Raw genomic sequence first — 14,602 nt, 5'->3', positions numbered from 1 at the left:
ATATGGATCATGATTACACTTAATATTATGTACTAGTTTTTGGTGTAGTTTATTGGATGTAGAAAACCCAATTTTTACTCTGTGATTTTTGAAAATACTTGCAATCTTCTGTGATACATTGCCTATATATGGACTGCTAGATATATATTTGTTTTTCTCTTTTTCTTCTATGGTGCAGTTTGTACCTGGGTTTCTCTTCACTTTGTCTAAGATTGTGTCAACCATGGAAGCATAGTAACCATTGGCAAGTGCAATCTTCTTCACTGTGTTTATTTCTTGTTGCATATTTTCCTGGTTCAATGGTATTTTTGTTGCCCTATGCAGCATTAACCTGTATGCTGCCTGTTTATGGATATTTGGCTGACATGAGGTTGCAGGGATTGTGGTGTCAGTCATTGTGTTTTTCCTATAAATTTTGAATGTGCATGTGTTGTTGTGTCTTGTAATATTTAGGTCCAGAAAGTTGATACTTTTATTTTGCTCATGTTCCACTGTAAATTTGATTTTCTCATTTAGATTATTGAAATGATTAAGAATGTCTGTGATGTCTTTGGTATCTCCTTTCACTAACAGTTGTGTGTCATCTACATATCTCCTATAAAATTCTATTTTTCTTAGGCAAGGTTCTTGGCTGTCAAATAATTTTTGTTCTAAGTGATTTATGTATATGTCAGCTATGGTACCGGATATACATGATCCCATTGCTAGGCCATCTGGTTGCTTATAAATGTTGTCATTAAAGGTAAAGTAGTTGTAACTTAGGGTTAGCTGAAGGAGTTCCATAAATTTGACAATCTCTGTGTATGAAAGTTTCTTGTGTTGCATAAGGTTCTTTTGTATTACTGTTAGAGCTTCTTGTATGGGTATGTTTGAATAAAGGTTGCTGATGTCAAGTGATATAAACTGTGCATCTTGGGGGAGCTTTCTGGTTCTTAGTTCTTTGGCTAGAATCATGCTGTTTTTTATGGAATATGTTGTTTCATATGTATAATTTTTCACCAGTATGTTATTCAGTTTTTGTGACAGTTTGTATGCTGGGCTGTTTATAGAGTTGACCATGGGACGTATCGGGTTTCCATTTTTATATATTTTTGGCTGTGCTCTGAGGCGTGGTGCTTTTGGATTCATATACGTAAGGTATTTCTTTTCAGTTTCTGTCAACAGGAAATGTGTGTTCTTTAATTGTTCCTTAATTTTACTTTGGAATTGTTTGGTTGGGTCTTTTTCAATGTGCTGAATGTTATTAGCAGCAAAAAATTCATTTGTTTTGTCTATGTATTCTTTTTCTTTCATCACAACTACTGTATTACTTTTGTCTGACTTTATAACTATGGATTGGTTGTTTTTCAGTTTATTATTTATAGATTTTAAAGTTTTTGTATCATTTATTGTATATTTAGATCTAAACTTATCTTTATTCATTTCTTTCTCAAGAAGCTTGCTTACTTGGTGACCTATTACTGCTTTTGTGTTTGAATTTAATTTTGCAGCATCTGCTGCACTTTTAGTTGCAGCTATAACCTGTTTCAGTGTATTGTTGTTGAGGTTAGGTTTTACGTTGTATTTTAGTCCTTTTTGAAGTAGATCGTTTTCTCTTTAGTTGAACTTTATGTCAGTGTTGTTCTCCACTCTACTGTAAAATGTGTGTTTGCTTTTGTCAGTTATCTCAAGGTTGGATCTCTTGTCTTGTTTGGATGTCAAGGTCTATAGTTTCTTGTTATGTGTGTTGCAAACCTATTGTTAAAAGCTTTCTCAAAGTCTACAAATGCTAGAAACGTAGGTTTGCCTTTCCTTAATCTTTCTTCTAAGATAAGTCGTAGGGTCGGTGTTGCCTCACGTGCTTTAACATTTGTATGAAATCCAAAGTGATCATCCCCGAGGTCGGATTCTATCAGTTTTTCCATTCGTCTATATGGAATTCGTGTTAGTGTTTTGCAGCCATGACTTATTAAACTGATAGTTTGGTAATTTTCACACCTGTCTACACCTGGTTTCATTGATATTGGAATTATTATATTCTTCTTGTAGCCTGAGGGTATTTCGCCGGTTTCATAAATGGGAGAGATTTGTCATGGCTGGCTCTCCCAAGGTTATTAGTATTTCAAATATAATGTTGTCTACTCCCTGGTGATTTTTTTGACGCAGGTGTTTCAGTGCTCTGTCAAGTGTCATACCTACCATCACATCTTCACCTATGTCCTCTTCCATTTCCATAATATCGCCTTGGATAGACCCTCTATATACTCCTTCAACCTTTCTGCTTTCCCTTCTTTGTTTAGGACTAGTTTTCCATCTGAGCTCTTGATATTCATACAGATGGTTCTGTTTTCAAAAAAGTCTCTTTAATATTCTTGCAGGCAGTATCTATCTTACGCTGAGTGTTATATGTCTCTATTTCCTTACATTTGTCCTCTAGCCATCCTTCTGCAAATCCTCTCTGTATTCCTTTTCGCCTGCTTCATTCACTGGATTTTTATATTTTCCCTTTCAGCAATTAAACTCAGTACACCTTCTGTTACCCAAAGATTTCTACTAGCCCTTGTCTTTTTACCTACTTGATCCTCTGGTGCCTTCACTATTTCATCTCTCAAAGCTACCAGTTCTTCTTCTACTCTATCTCTTTCCCCTGTTCCTGTCAATCACTCCCTAATGCTTCTTCTGAAACTTTCTGTCACCTCTGGTCCCCTCTCCTTAAATTACTATCTTTTTACAGTTACTTCAGTTCCTTCATTTTTAGTCTACAGTTCATAACCAATAAATACTGGCCAGAGCCCGCATCTGCCCTGGAAACGTCTTACAATTTAAAACCTGGTTCCTAAATCTCTGTCTTACCAATATATAATCTATCTGAAACCTTCCGGCATCTCCAGGCCTTTTCCACGTATACAACCTCCTTTCATGATTCTTAAATCAAATGTTACTTATGAGTAAGTTAAAATCTGTGCAGAATATTACCAGGCGGCTTCCTGTTTCATTCCTTACCCCTTCCTTCATTCGCGCTTGCAGATTGTCTATGGAGACCTGTCACTGAACAAACGCACGGCGAGCCGTTCGCGAGGCGTCTCTTGTCATCGGAACAAGGTTGCTCAGACGTGTGCGATCTCCCGCGTACCGGCCGCCCGCTCACAGCTGTGACTCCTACAATGTTGGAACGTGCGGACAGACTCATTGGAGATGATTGACGGAACACGATCAAACACTTGGAAGGAGAGACAGCATTGGTCGTATATTTTTGTTTTATTACCGCAAAATCGATTTTCGGTCACTTAGTGACCATCTTCAGAGCAGTAATATATAATTTAAATTAGTAAGCACTGGGGTCAACAAGCTTACAGCGATCACATAAACTCCAGGCCCCACTGCTGCTCCAACACGACTGAACTAGTGCCGCGTTCCAACTCCACGACTGGCAGGTCCGAACTGCCCTCCTGGTATGTTCCAACTGAGTCCAAGACAGACGGCAACCGGGAAGTAATAGCAGTGCAGCAAAGATAACACGTGAGGGTTATACCGATAGGCGCTGCTGCTGCCGCTGACGGGCAGACAAAGCAGCAACTCAATGACAACAGAAATCGAAACTAACAAAACAAGGTGGCAACACGAAAAAAAACAGGATGTAAAATAAGAGACGGCACGAGCGCGAGCCACGCACGGCTCAAACATAATTGTTTTCAAACCTGCCAGGAATTGCAGACACCAACGTACGCATGTCCGCCTCCAGCAGTTTCAGAGCAAACATTGCATAGGGAACTGCTTAAAACAGACATTCTGAGACGGGTACCTCGCAAAACGTCATTGCTGGTTGCAGCAAATGAAGCCGCACATTGTTATTGAGACGAAGTAAAGTATACAGTATCTGAGTAGTGCAGTTAAGTACGGCGAGTCTTGATTTGGCCTGTTTTCAAGTGATGGAAATGTAGGAGCCTCCATGAAACAAAAATAAAACTCATCACTAGTTGGCTTGACAGTGGCGGGGCACTCACATTCGACGAGTCAAACCACTGCGACTACTTCAGCTGCCATACTGATTACAACACTGCTGGCATTGCACGCACTAGACGCAGTAGGAATAGTGTGTAAGTGAAGCAGAGATGAACAGGGTATCGTTCCAGCAACGATAAGGGCCAATAATGGGGAAAACTCATTGACGTAAGGGATTTGACCAAGGAATGACATTTCGAGTACGATGAACCTGGACAGCTGTTCGTGTGCTCCTGTTGTGAACATGTAAGCGAAGTGTTCGATGGACAGTCAAACCATGAATCGGCAACCATTGTACATCATTCCTTTCAATATCTTGTGCACAATTATTGTGCTTTCTGGGCTGCTTGTAGCACTTAGCTCACGAGTCATTCCTTCGGTAGATTTCTTGCGATTTTTGACATCATCTTTCTGCAACACTGGACGGCCCCTATGCTTCACTTCAAGAGGTCTGCCTTGTCTTGGTGTGGGTTATTCGTAAGTCACATCACGAAGAGTCAACTTCAGCAGCTGAAGAAAGACTGAAATGTTGCTGGTCTGTTAGTTACATAGGGACATCCAGTGACTATTTCATATTCAAAGTCACTCAGCTCTCCTAACCGACTATTTCTGTTATTACTGCTTCCCTAGTGACAACACTATAATACCCGCCTCTTTTATACTGGAAGCTCTGCCTGCCGTGACATCTAGTGGTCAATTCTACACCACATTAGGGTTTCAGGATATTTTTGTACAGATAGAGTAAATAAAACCTATTCATCTGACTAATTTTCTGACAATGAACGCCTTAATTGAAAGATTTGTACCCTACCTTTCAAAATGTGTATTTAATGTGGGCGCTGCAAATAACAGAGATATTGATAGAGTGGACCTATTCACCGATTATTTTTATTTCACGTTTTTCATTTTTGAGTCATCCGCATTCTGACTGATTTTATGTGGCCAGCCACGAATTACTGTCCGGCGTCAACCTCTTCAGCTCGCAGTAGCTGTTGCACCCCACGTTATCAATTACTTGCTGGATGTGTTCCAAGCTCTGTCTTCCACTACAGTTTTTGCCCTCTCTCTAGTACCAGGGAGGCTATGCTCAGACGTCTTAACACACGTCCTGTCATCTCGTCTCTTTCCCTTCTCAGTGTTTCTCGTATGATCCTTTCTTCGTCTGATTCCTGATTTAAAACATTTTTTCTGTAGTATGACATCTCAGACGCTTTTATTGTCTCCTGTTCCAGTTTTCCCACTGTTCATGCTTCGCTACCATACAAAGTACATTCACAGCAATATCTTACTCACATTAAGGCCTGTAATTTGATGACTAGGTTTTGACCGCGTAGGAATGTCTTTAATAAGTCTCGGTTATTCAGCTGGGTGGTGCTGTCCAGAATGCCCGACATTTATGCAAGCCGACTTCTTGCCACTTTCAGGTATTCCCGATGACTGACTGAAATCGGCTGGATGCCACCTTTATGACATCTCCCTAGATGGCAGAAGAGTAAATTCACAAGATACAAATGTTGACAGAACACAAAATAGCTCTCAATACGCCTGCTTACAAGATTATAGTAAATATTGATACCATTACTCATCCGTTCGCTGATTTCCCAATCTTACAGACTTACAGATAAGCAAATGGAATTAGTATATATAAAAAACTATTTTGAATATATTAATTTCTGTAAAGTCGATTGTCTCTAGTACATAAAGTAATAAACTGCGTTTGAAATCAGTTGTACGTATATTTAACATTGACAAAGGGTTAATACACTAGTTCTGATTCCCTTCTACAGCTTCATGCTGTTAATCATTACCGATTCCTCAACTTTTACCAGGCAGTTCCCCACTCCGAGGACAAGAGAGTGCCATGAACCGCTGCCCACTCCTATGTCATCTCTCACAAGGCCGTTGTCACAAAGAGGGCGACTTCTCATGTCGTCGGCCATCATTGGTGATGATTTTTGTTCAATATTCATGCGGTGGGTGGGCTCCAACCTGGGACTCAGGACGTTTTGACTACCAGGCAAAGACGTTGTACACTTTTTAAAATTACGTTTTACTATAGACATACAGCTATTAACGCACAGAACGTCTGCAGGCATAAGAAAACAACACATACATAGGTGAAGTACATACGTGTATACTTCATCTGTAATCACCATCAAAAAAGTTCCAAAAGATGTATGATGAAACATATGAAGCCTACACAAAATATGCGTTTGAACACTAGGGAAGTGTATGTTTTTACTGAAAGTTATTGATGGCATATCTTATTCTTTAAATATTGACGCTATTATTTGCAAGTCAATTTAAACAGTGTGGTATCCTCCGTTTGTACCCAACTATAAAGAAAATATGGACAGGTGAGTTCTCAATTTCTTTTTGAAATGAAGAGTAAACCGTAGGCCATTGGAAATGTTAAAACCTCTTTAAGAATAACGCAGACTGCTCCTTATTTTCATTGTGATGTTTTTTAGTAGTCCATACGTTCTCTGTCTGAAATGTCATAACGAATAGAATAAGTGTGTCCGCGTTTGTCATATTCGCTTGAGTTCCACTCTTCCCCGTCCATTTCAATATCTTACATACCACTTTGCGTCAGAGTATCATTATTTCAATTGCACAGTGTAAGTTAGACTTCATACGGGAGGATTCGGTGGAGAAGGGGGAGGGAGGGGGCGGTCCGGTGATTCTCTGCCCAGGGTGCAATACTGCATTTTGCTCTCCAGTCCTTTATCGCAGTTTGTGAAATTCTTTGGAATCCGACTCAGAATTGCTAGTTTCAATGTTTTTGAATTGCTCTTAGTCACCAAGGCGTGTTAGCAACTGCTCATCCTCTTCCACTTCCATGGGTCCATCCTGATGTTCCTCATCATATGTGTCATTAGTGACGCTTATAACATATATGTCGGTTTATTTACTTGTATCATCAGTTTTATGGTTCCCCATTCGGTGCTCTACTTCACGGGTTATGCATTCTTATATTACTCCCACTGCCAGGCCACGATGTACCCCCCAGTGGGGACATTCATCTTTCACTGAAAAGTTTCATCATTTTCATATGTCATTGCTCCAGGTAAACAGCTTTGAATACACAATTGTACAGGGCGTCTACGGTCACAGTTTTCCCTCAGGTGTCCAGTGGAACTGCATATGCTAAATGTGAGTGGTTGCCTTTCATAATAAACAAACGTCCTACGGCTGCATACATACGAAAGTACGTGCTTTTGTACGACGGGGTGCTGAAAAGTATTGCCTACGGATATTTATGTGAAAATCATATAGTTTTTTCAATGAACCAAACGTTACTAACAGTCTACACCTTTATTTTTATGTCTACATATCTGCAGATCTCTGTCCCCTAGAGGGCTCCGAATTGTAGCGTTTAACTAGGCACTGTGTAATGTAACTATGTCAGTGCGTGAGCAGCAGGGTGTTGTAATCGAGTTTCGAATTCAAAGCGTTCCTCCACACCTGGATCACCCTTTCCTTCACTATGACAATGCCAGACCAGAAACGAGCATTACGACATCTGTAACAATCCGACACTTTCGGTTCTCTGTCACCAATCATCCTCCGTAGAATCCCGACATGGCCTCACCCGATTTTCATCCGTTTCCAAAATTTAAATAACACCTCGAGGTCTTCAGTTTGATACTGATGAGGCAGTGCAAGCAGAGATGAGGTTCTGGCTCCGTCAATAAAGTTAGACGTTCTACACTTACGGTGTCAACAATGTGGTCTGCTGTTTGGAGATGTACGGTCGTCGTCAAGAGTGCCTATATTAAGAAATAAACGTGTAGACAGGACGACAAAGATGTAGAATGTTGAAAACACTGGTTTATTTAAAAAAGCTTTGACGGTTCTCACACAAGAACTTCGGAGTCATTACTTTTCAACACGCCCTCCTAATTCTATATTACTCATTCAATCTCCATCGAGCTTTTCACGCCAAAAGTGTTCTGACCACACTTATTCTGTGATACTGTAAACTCTCCCGCGTACACTAGGCTCTTTCGTAATATTTTCGATTGACGCTTCCAACTGTAAATTGCAAACTCTCGCAGGTCGCTAGCAAAGACCTGCGTATGTTATAGATACTGTGCTGACAGAACCATTGTTACGCTTAGTATTAACGTTACCGCTGCTGTTCTTGTCTATTCCCTCACAAACGTAGTTAGTTACAGATTTTTCGTTTACACTATTCACAGTACTGTCAATCTGAATGTTTAATGCCTTCTCATCGACTAACTTTACAGCATTAATCATCCATTTTCGATAAGCGAGAGGGGTAGGCCTTTTTTGTGCCGTTTAAATCTAAATTTCTAGGTTTCTCTCTCTTCGAGGAAGATACATTACTTACAATTCACCTGACGCTTCGCTACAGCACTGACCACACTCCGCAGTAAGCAATCGCTCCGCTGCACGCGACCACAGCGTACATCCGTAAATCACGGCGGCCACACACGGACTGCCCTTACACTTCGAGTAGGTTCTTTGAAGCTCTGATGAAGATCATTAGCACAGCGACCTACTTGAGCACTTTTAAGGTTTCTTCATGTGTGAATTATGAGCTGCTAATCCAAATATCGAAATAGCTGTGAGGAAACGTATGACAATCCCAGTGACTTGTGAATGCCGTATCAACAAATGAAAAATGGTAAACGACTAATTAAGGTCGTATATGGGTGAAGATAGACTGTCTTACTGACAGAATACGAACCAGCTGCCCACAATCATGCCAGTGACCTACTAAATGAGTGTGTTTCTAATAAATTGCACAGTAAAATTATAATAACGACACAGTTAATGAAAATCGATATTTACTGAACTCTTCCGTACAGCAATTTTTATTTTATTTCTAATTAAAAGATTATGCACCATTACTAATTTATAAGGAGCAAACAGAGGCTTTGTACATCATACAGGAACCTATTTTCAGAAAGTATATTTTGTTCTGCCTTAATTTCTGAGAAAGTTTGTACAATTAATAATTTATTTATTGCAAGGATGTATTTAATTTGTGAAGTTTCAAGTAAAATTTTTCAACATTGATTCATCTTCATAGAATTTCACAAAATTATAATATTTAATCAGTACGAATGGAATGAATTGGAAAAAAAATTTAAGGAGCAGGAAGGTGAGGGTGAAGGGCACAGCTTCGATGTTTCTCTTAGGGAAGCAGAACCACTTCGGTAGGGCTCTGTGGACCAATACGTTCGTATTAAGTAAGGAGACACGATGGTTTGGCATATCAGCCTATGTACATAACGAAAATGGATGAGATAGTATACCCCTACAGTTGAAACGAGTATATTTGCCAAGGTGGACTATGAACTCTTCTGATGCCTTTCAATGATTACGTGATTTCTACCATTACTTAAATAATATAGTTTTGTTTTCTTGACAATGGAAATCTCCTCAATTTAGTTACCAATAGAACATACCTTTACGAAATCGTCCTAACTGAAATATCTCTCTCGGCAGGAATTCTATCAGTTCTCAGTCGGCCCTGAGCTAAAAATAATGTACGTTATGATTTCAAATTTCCGTTTCTACAGGAGCAATGTTTTCGGCAGCATGAAAGGAGGTGATTCTCCTGACATCTTCCGCCTAGTTGTGCAACTGCTGGTCGCAGCGCCACGTGGGCGGCGCTCCGAACTCAACGTGTGCAGCTTCCAGCGTGTGGCGAGCGAGGGCAGCACCGTTCTGTCTAGCAAGCCATGGACGTCGATTGACCCTGACCTCCCGCTCTAGTGAGAGCATGCTTTGTATTCAGCAGGGTGCGGGGCGTTAAGGCAGTCAAGTGGCGCTTAAGGAGGCAGCCAAACACTGCCCCGCTGGAAAGGTACCCGAAAACTCTGCTTTTTAGACGAAACGAAATTTTGAGCCCTTTTGTGTTGGACTTAAGAGAGAAGAAAGAAATGAAGCGGCAGTAGAAATATAAGGAAAGAGAAGAAAGGACAATACGAGACAGGCAAGAGAGAAGACGATTTTACATACCACATTGTGGATAGTAAAATTAATGACGATAGAAAGGAGTTTATTACTGGCCAGACACTGTGGATGAAAAACGAAAAATAAAGAAGTTAAACGGCGCAGCTGCTCATATTAACGTCGAAATTATCTACTGTAGTTTCGTGTCAGACAAGGGACAACAGATGAGCTAAAGGAATGTATTATAACAACAGACAGTTAAATAATGAGTACGATATTGCAGTTCCTGTGTTATTTTGGTTAATACACAAAGTTCATTTGGACATACATGCATGTTCAAAGGAACAGGCAATGCGGCGACCACAGCCGTTACCAAAAAATCAAATAAATTCGCAATTACGAAGTTGTAGAATGGAATGTCGAAAGTGGAAATTTGTGATGGACCGAGTCTCCAGCCCGGATTTCCCGCTTATCGCGACCTGTACGGGAATATACATAATGGATGTAAAAGTTCAGGTCATAGATTCATGGTTGACTACATATGAAAGTTTGGGTCTGCCATTGTGTGTTGCACGGATAGCCAAATGGTAAGGCAAACCGCTGGGTTCGAGTCCCGGTCCGGCTAAATGTTCATTGGCATCATTCCATTCTACAGTTGATGGTAGTCCTTATTCGCAATTGCGAATTCACTTGATGTGTTAAATAATGAGGTTTGAGAAAACGCTATGAATTCTTATCGTTAATCGGTAGTTTGCACCATGTATCATCTTATAATCTCAAGCATTCTAATTTATTTTGATAAATTATGTCGCTGTTCAAAAGTGATACAGCGTCAAATTACTTTATTTCAAACTTCAACGGACTATCCTACGTTTTGCGAGAAAATAGAAGCCAAGTGTTTTAGTAATTTACGCACCTAGGCATATTTCACCAATACTATTTTGTAATCTTGCGTGCTGTTTTCTGCTATAAAGCGGAACGGTTTTCACTTGGTGTAGAATGAGCACTTTACGTTCACGTTAAATAAATAGCTTAATGTAAAATTTGTTTGTCTAGACCCTTATCACTCTCACATCGTGCGCATTTCTGTAATATAATGGAAAACCCAACGAGACGTTTTGCCCTGGGTGAGGAAATAAGATTTGCGAATCTCAGGTCCACGATAAGTGACATTCGTGTCGCATACTACCCAGAAATTCATCCAGATAATTTTCTACACATATGTCACAGTGACAGAGCATTTCTCAAATGTCAGATGAACACACACACTTCAGGAGAGCTTCCTCGTGTCAAAAGAGACTGGTGCGGAATTCTCGGCGACGGACAACGGTAGCAGAAATTGTTGAATGAACGAGCAGATAAATCTGAAGGAGAGAGGAGAGGCAGAAATAGAAAAGTAGAGACAAGAAGCCAATTATTTGAAACAGAAATATGACAACGTTACTCATTCATTTTGATTTACAGTTACCACAGTGATTAAATGAAGTGATCCATACGTCAACGAACTTATTTGTCATTTATTGAAAAAAGTAGTACTTATTGCAGGTGTCGGTGTTCCTAGTACTTCCTAGTAGATAACGTACCAGGAAAGTTGTATGGGTATTCAAATGGTACTGACAAAATGACTATTAGGCTATAAGTACAGTAAGTTCCAATTGTAGGTTCCTGTCAACAAAAATCTGGTTATGAGCACATCAGACAATAACTAACCGAATACAAAAAATGAATAACGCTTTTATAATGTACCCATTAATTTTATGTTGAATGTTAAACATATAAAATATATAAAAGTACATATGAAAGTACATGTATCGACGCAGTGAAACTTGCGACATGCTAATTACCCTTAATATTTACATCTGGTACTTGAGAATGAGAGCACATACCACATCCCAACAAACTTCATACATAATTTTTAAACCGTTTCTAAACTTATTCTCGTTGAAATCCCTCCCTCTCCCGCCGCACAAAATAATGAAAGGAATTGAGTTTATCCTTTACGACATTTTCGCTGTCCATGTAGCAGCTCTTCATTATCAGGCATGACGTCTTATTTTGTAGCTTCTTTTACTACTAGCTCCTTTGTCAACAAATTTTGCAGATAGTTTTAGTTTTGATTTCTCGGTTAGTCTATGGGTGAATAATTCGAATCTAATTAAACCGATATAATTATGGTTTCACATCTGCAACCATACTGGATCTATTTGAATTACGGCAGATATTGAGAACATTAATTCACTGTAATGTAATTAGATAATTAAAGCTCTTTTATAGATGTGAGTTCCATTCTTTAAGGAATCGAGCTGTGGAGAGGGTTACTAGTACAAACTAACTCACCATAACCAACTGCCATTATGGGAGTATAAGCTCCAAGACATTGACCGGCCTGTTTGAAATCTGGGCAATTTCACTCCTGGTTCTTTTCAGCCAAATACCAGGTGGGCTTTTCTTATTTGTTATTTGTTTCGTTTTAGGGCGCAAAAACAGCTAATGTCATTCGCGCCCGTGTCAGAATTGTAGAACATGAAGACGAAAAAAGGGTTAAATGCGACTACATGTTAAACCAGATTGAAGGAAGGAAAGACAGCTAAAACAGGGACGTGGAGAAGGGTCCATAAAATACGCCATAGAGACAAAGACGGTCCTAAACTGAAGATTTACGCGTCCTTCTCAATATTGCTACAACGAATAAAAAGTAAAACGCGGTCGATAGCCCGCGCTTCATTCGCTAAAACAGCCGGAAACTCAGACGGCAAACATAAATTAGAACGTAGGTGGTTAAAAAAAAAAACAGCACTCCGTCATGAAATGGCGAACTATCGAAGGTTGAGGACAATGAGCTCTAAGTGGTAGGGATCACAACTTAACAAATACCACTGGCTAAAATGATAGTGTCCAATACGCAACCTAGCTAAAATGATCTCACAGTGAGTGGGCCGAAAGCAGGTCGGTCAAGAATCTGGGAGAGGTTTAGTTCCCTGGATCTTGTTTCCCGGAACGAAAGGCCAGTGGTGGTGCCAAAGCAACTCCACCTGCTGACAGACGGTAACACAGAGATCATCGGACGGAACAGGGCAACTAGCGGGTCATGGTACGAGGACTGGAGCCTTGGTAGCAGCGTCAGCGGCGTCGTTTCCTGTCAGACCGACGTGACTAGGAACCAACATAAACATCACAGTGGCTGCGGTGTTGCAGAGGGTGTCCAACTTGAGAATAAACGGAAATGCGTTACCAATTACGACATATGTCTCACAACCAAGGGAAACTTCCCATAATGTTTGTAGCCAGAGGATTGGAACTATTTTTACTTTTACACACTCACTCTTTCTCAAGACGTAACACCCCCCATTATTCCGGGGGCGACTACACGTATCGAGGAGCGGTGTTCGGCGAATCATAGCGGACTATGGGGCACATACGTTCGTACATGCACAATAATCAGAACGTTTATATTGACCGAGATAATGAGGCAAGTAATTTGCTGTTTAAATGGTACGATATACTTTTTTACATCATTCGAACTCTCAGGAAAAGGCGTGTATAGTGATGTAACGCATGTTGCTATTGTGATTCGAACTTCGCTTAAAAGACGCTGGGAAATATTGTACGATTGAAGGTCAAAGCGGTCGGAAACGGCTGCAGACTGTAAACACGACTAGAGCGACCCACAGGCCGAGTTGCCGTGCTCTATGCAGCATGCACGGCCTACGCTACGTAGATACATCCTTATCCGCCCTCTTTTAAGCAAAGTTTGAATCACAATAGCTACATACGTTACATCACTATACGTGTCTTTTCCAGAGCGTTCGAATGATGGTAAAAAAAAGTACAGCGTCCCATTTAAAAAACATGTACTTGCTTCATTATCTCGGTCAATAAAAGCGTTATGATTATTGTGCATGTACCAACGTATGTGCCCCATAGTCCGCTATGATTCGCCGAAAACCGCATGCCGATACGTGCAATGGCCGCCGGAATAAAAGGGGTGACGCGTCTTACGCTACTCACCATATATATATATATATATATATATGTATACATATGTGTGTGTGTTTATATATATATATATATATATATATATATATATATATATATATATATATAGGGCTATTACAAATGATTGAAGCGATTTCATAAATTCACTGTAGCTCCATTCATTGACATATGGTCACGACTCACTACAGATACGTAGAAAAACTCATAAAGTTTTGTTCGGCTGAAGCCGCACTTCAGGTTTCTGCCGCCAGAGCGCTCGAGAGCGCAGTGAGACAAAATGGCGACAGGGGCCGAGAAAGCATATGTCGTGCTTGAAATGCACTCAAATCAGTCAGATATAACAGTGCAACGACACTTCAGGACGAAGTCCAACAAAGATCCACCAATTGCTAACTCCATTCGGCGATGGTATGCGCAGTTTAAAGCTTCTGGATGCCTCTGTAAGGGGAAATCAACGGGGCGGCCTGCAGTGAGCGAAGAAACGGTTGAAAGCGTGCGGGCAAGTTTCATGCGTAGCCCGCGGAAGTAGACGAATAAAGCAAGCAGGGAGGTAAATATTTGGAAAATATTACGGAAAAGGCTAAAGCAGAAGCCTTACCGTTTACAATTGCTACAAGCCCTGACACCCGATGACAAAGTCAAACGCTTTGAATTTCCGGAGCAGTTGCAACAGCTCATGGAAGAGGATGCGTTC

The sequence above is a fragment of the Schistocerca americana genome, chromosome 8 (genome assembly GCF_021461395.2).
Source record: "Schistocerca americana isolate TAMUIC-IGC-003095 chromosome 8, iqSchAmer2.1, whole genome shotgun sequence".
Taxonomy (NCBI): domain Eukaryota; kingdom Metazoa; phylum Arthropoda; class Insecta; order Orthoptera; family Acrididae; genus Schistocerca; species Schistocerca americana.
This window is presented reverse-complemented; position numbering follows the sequence as displayed.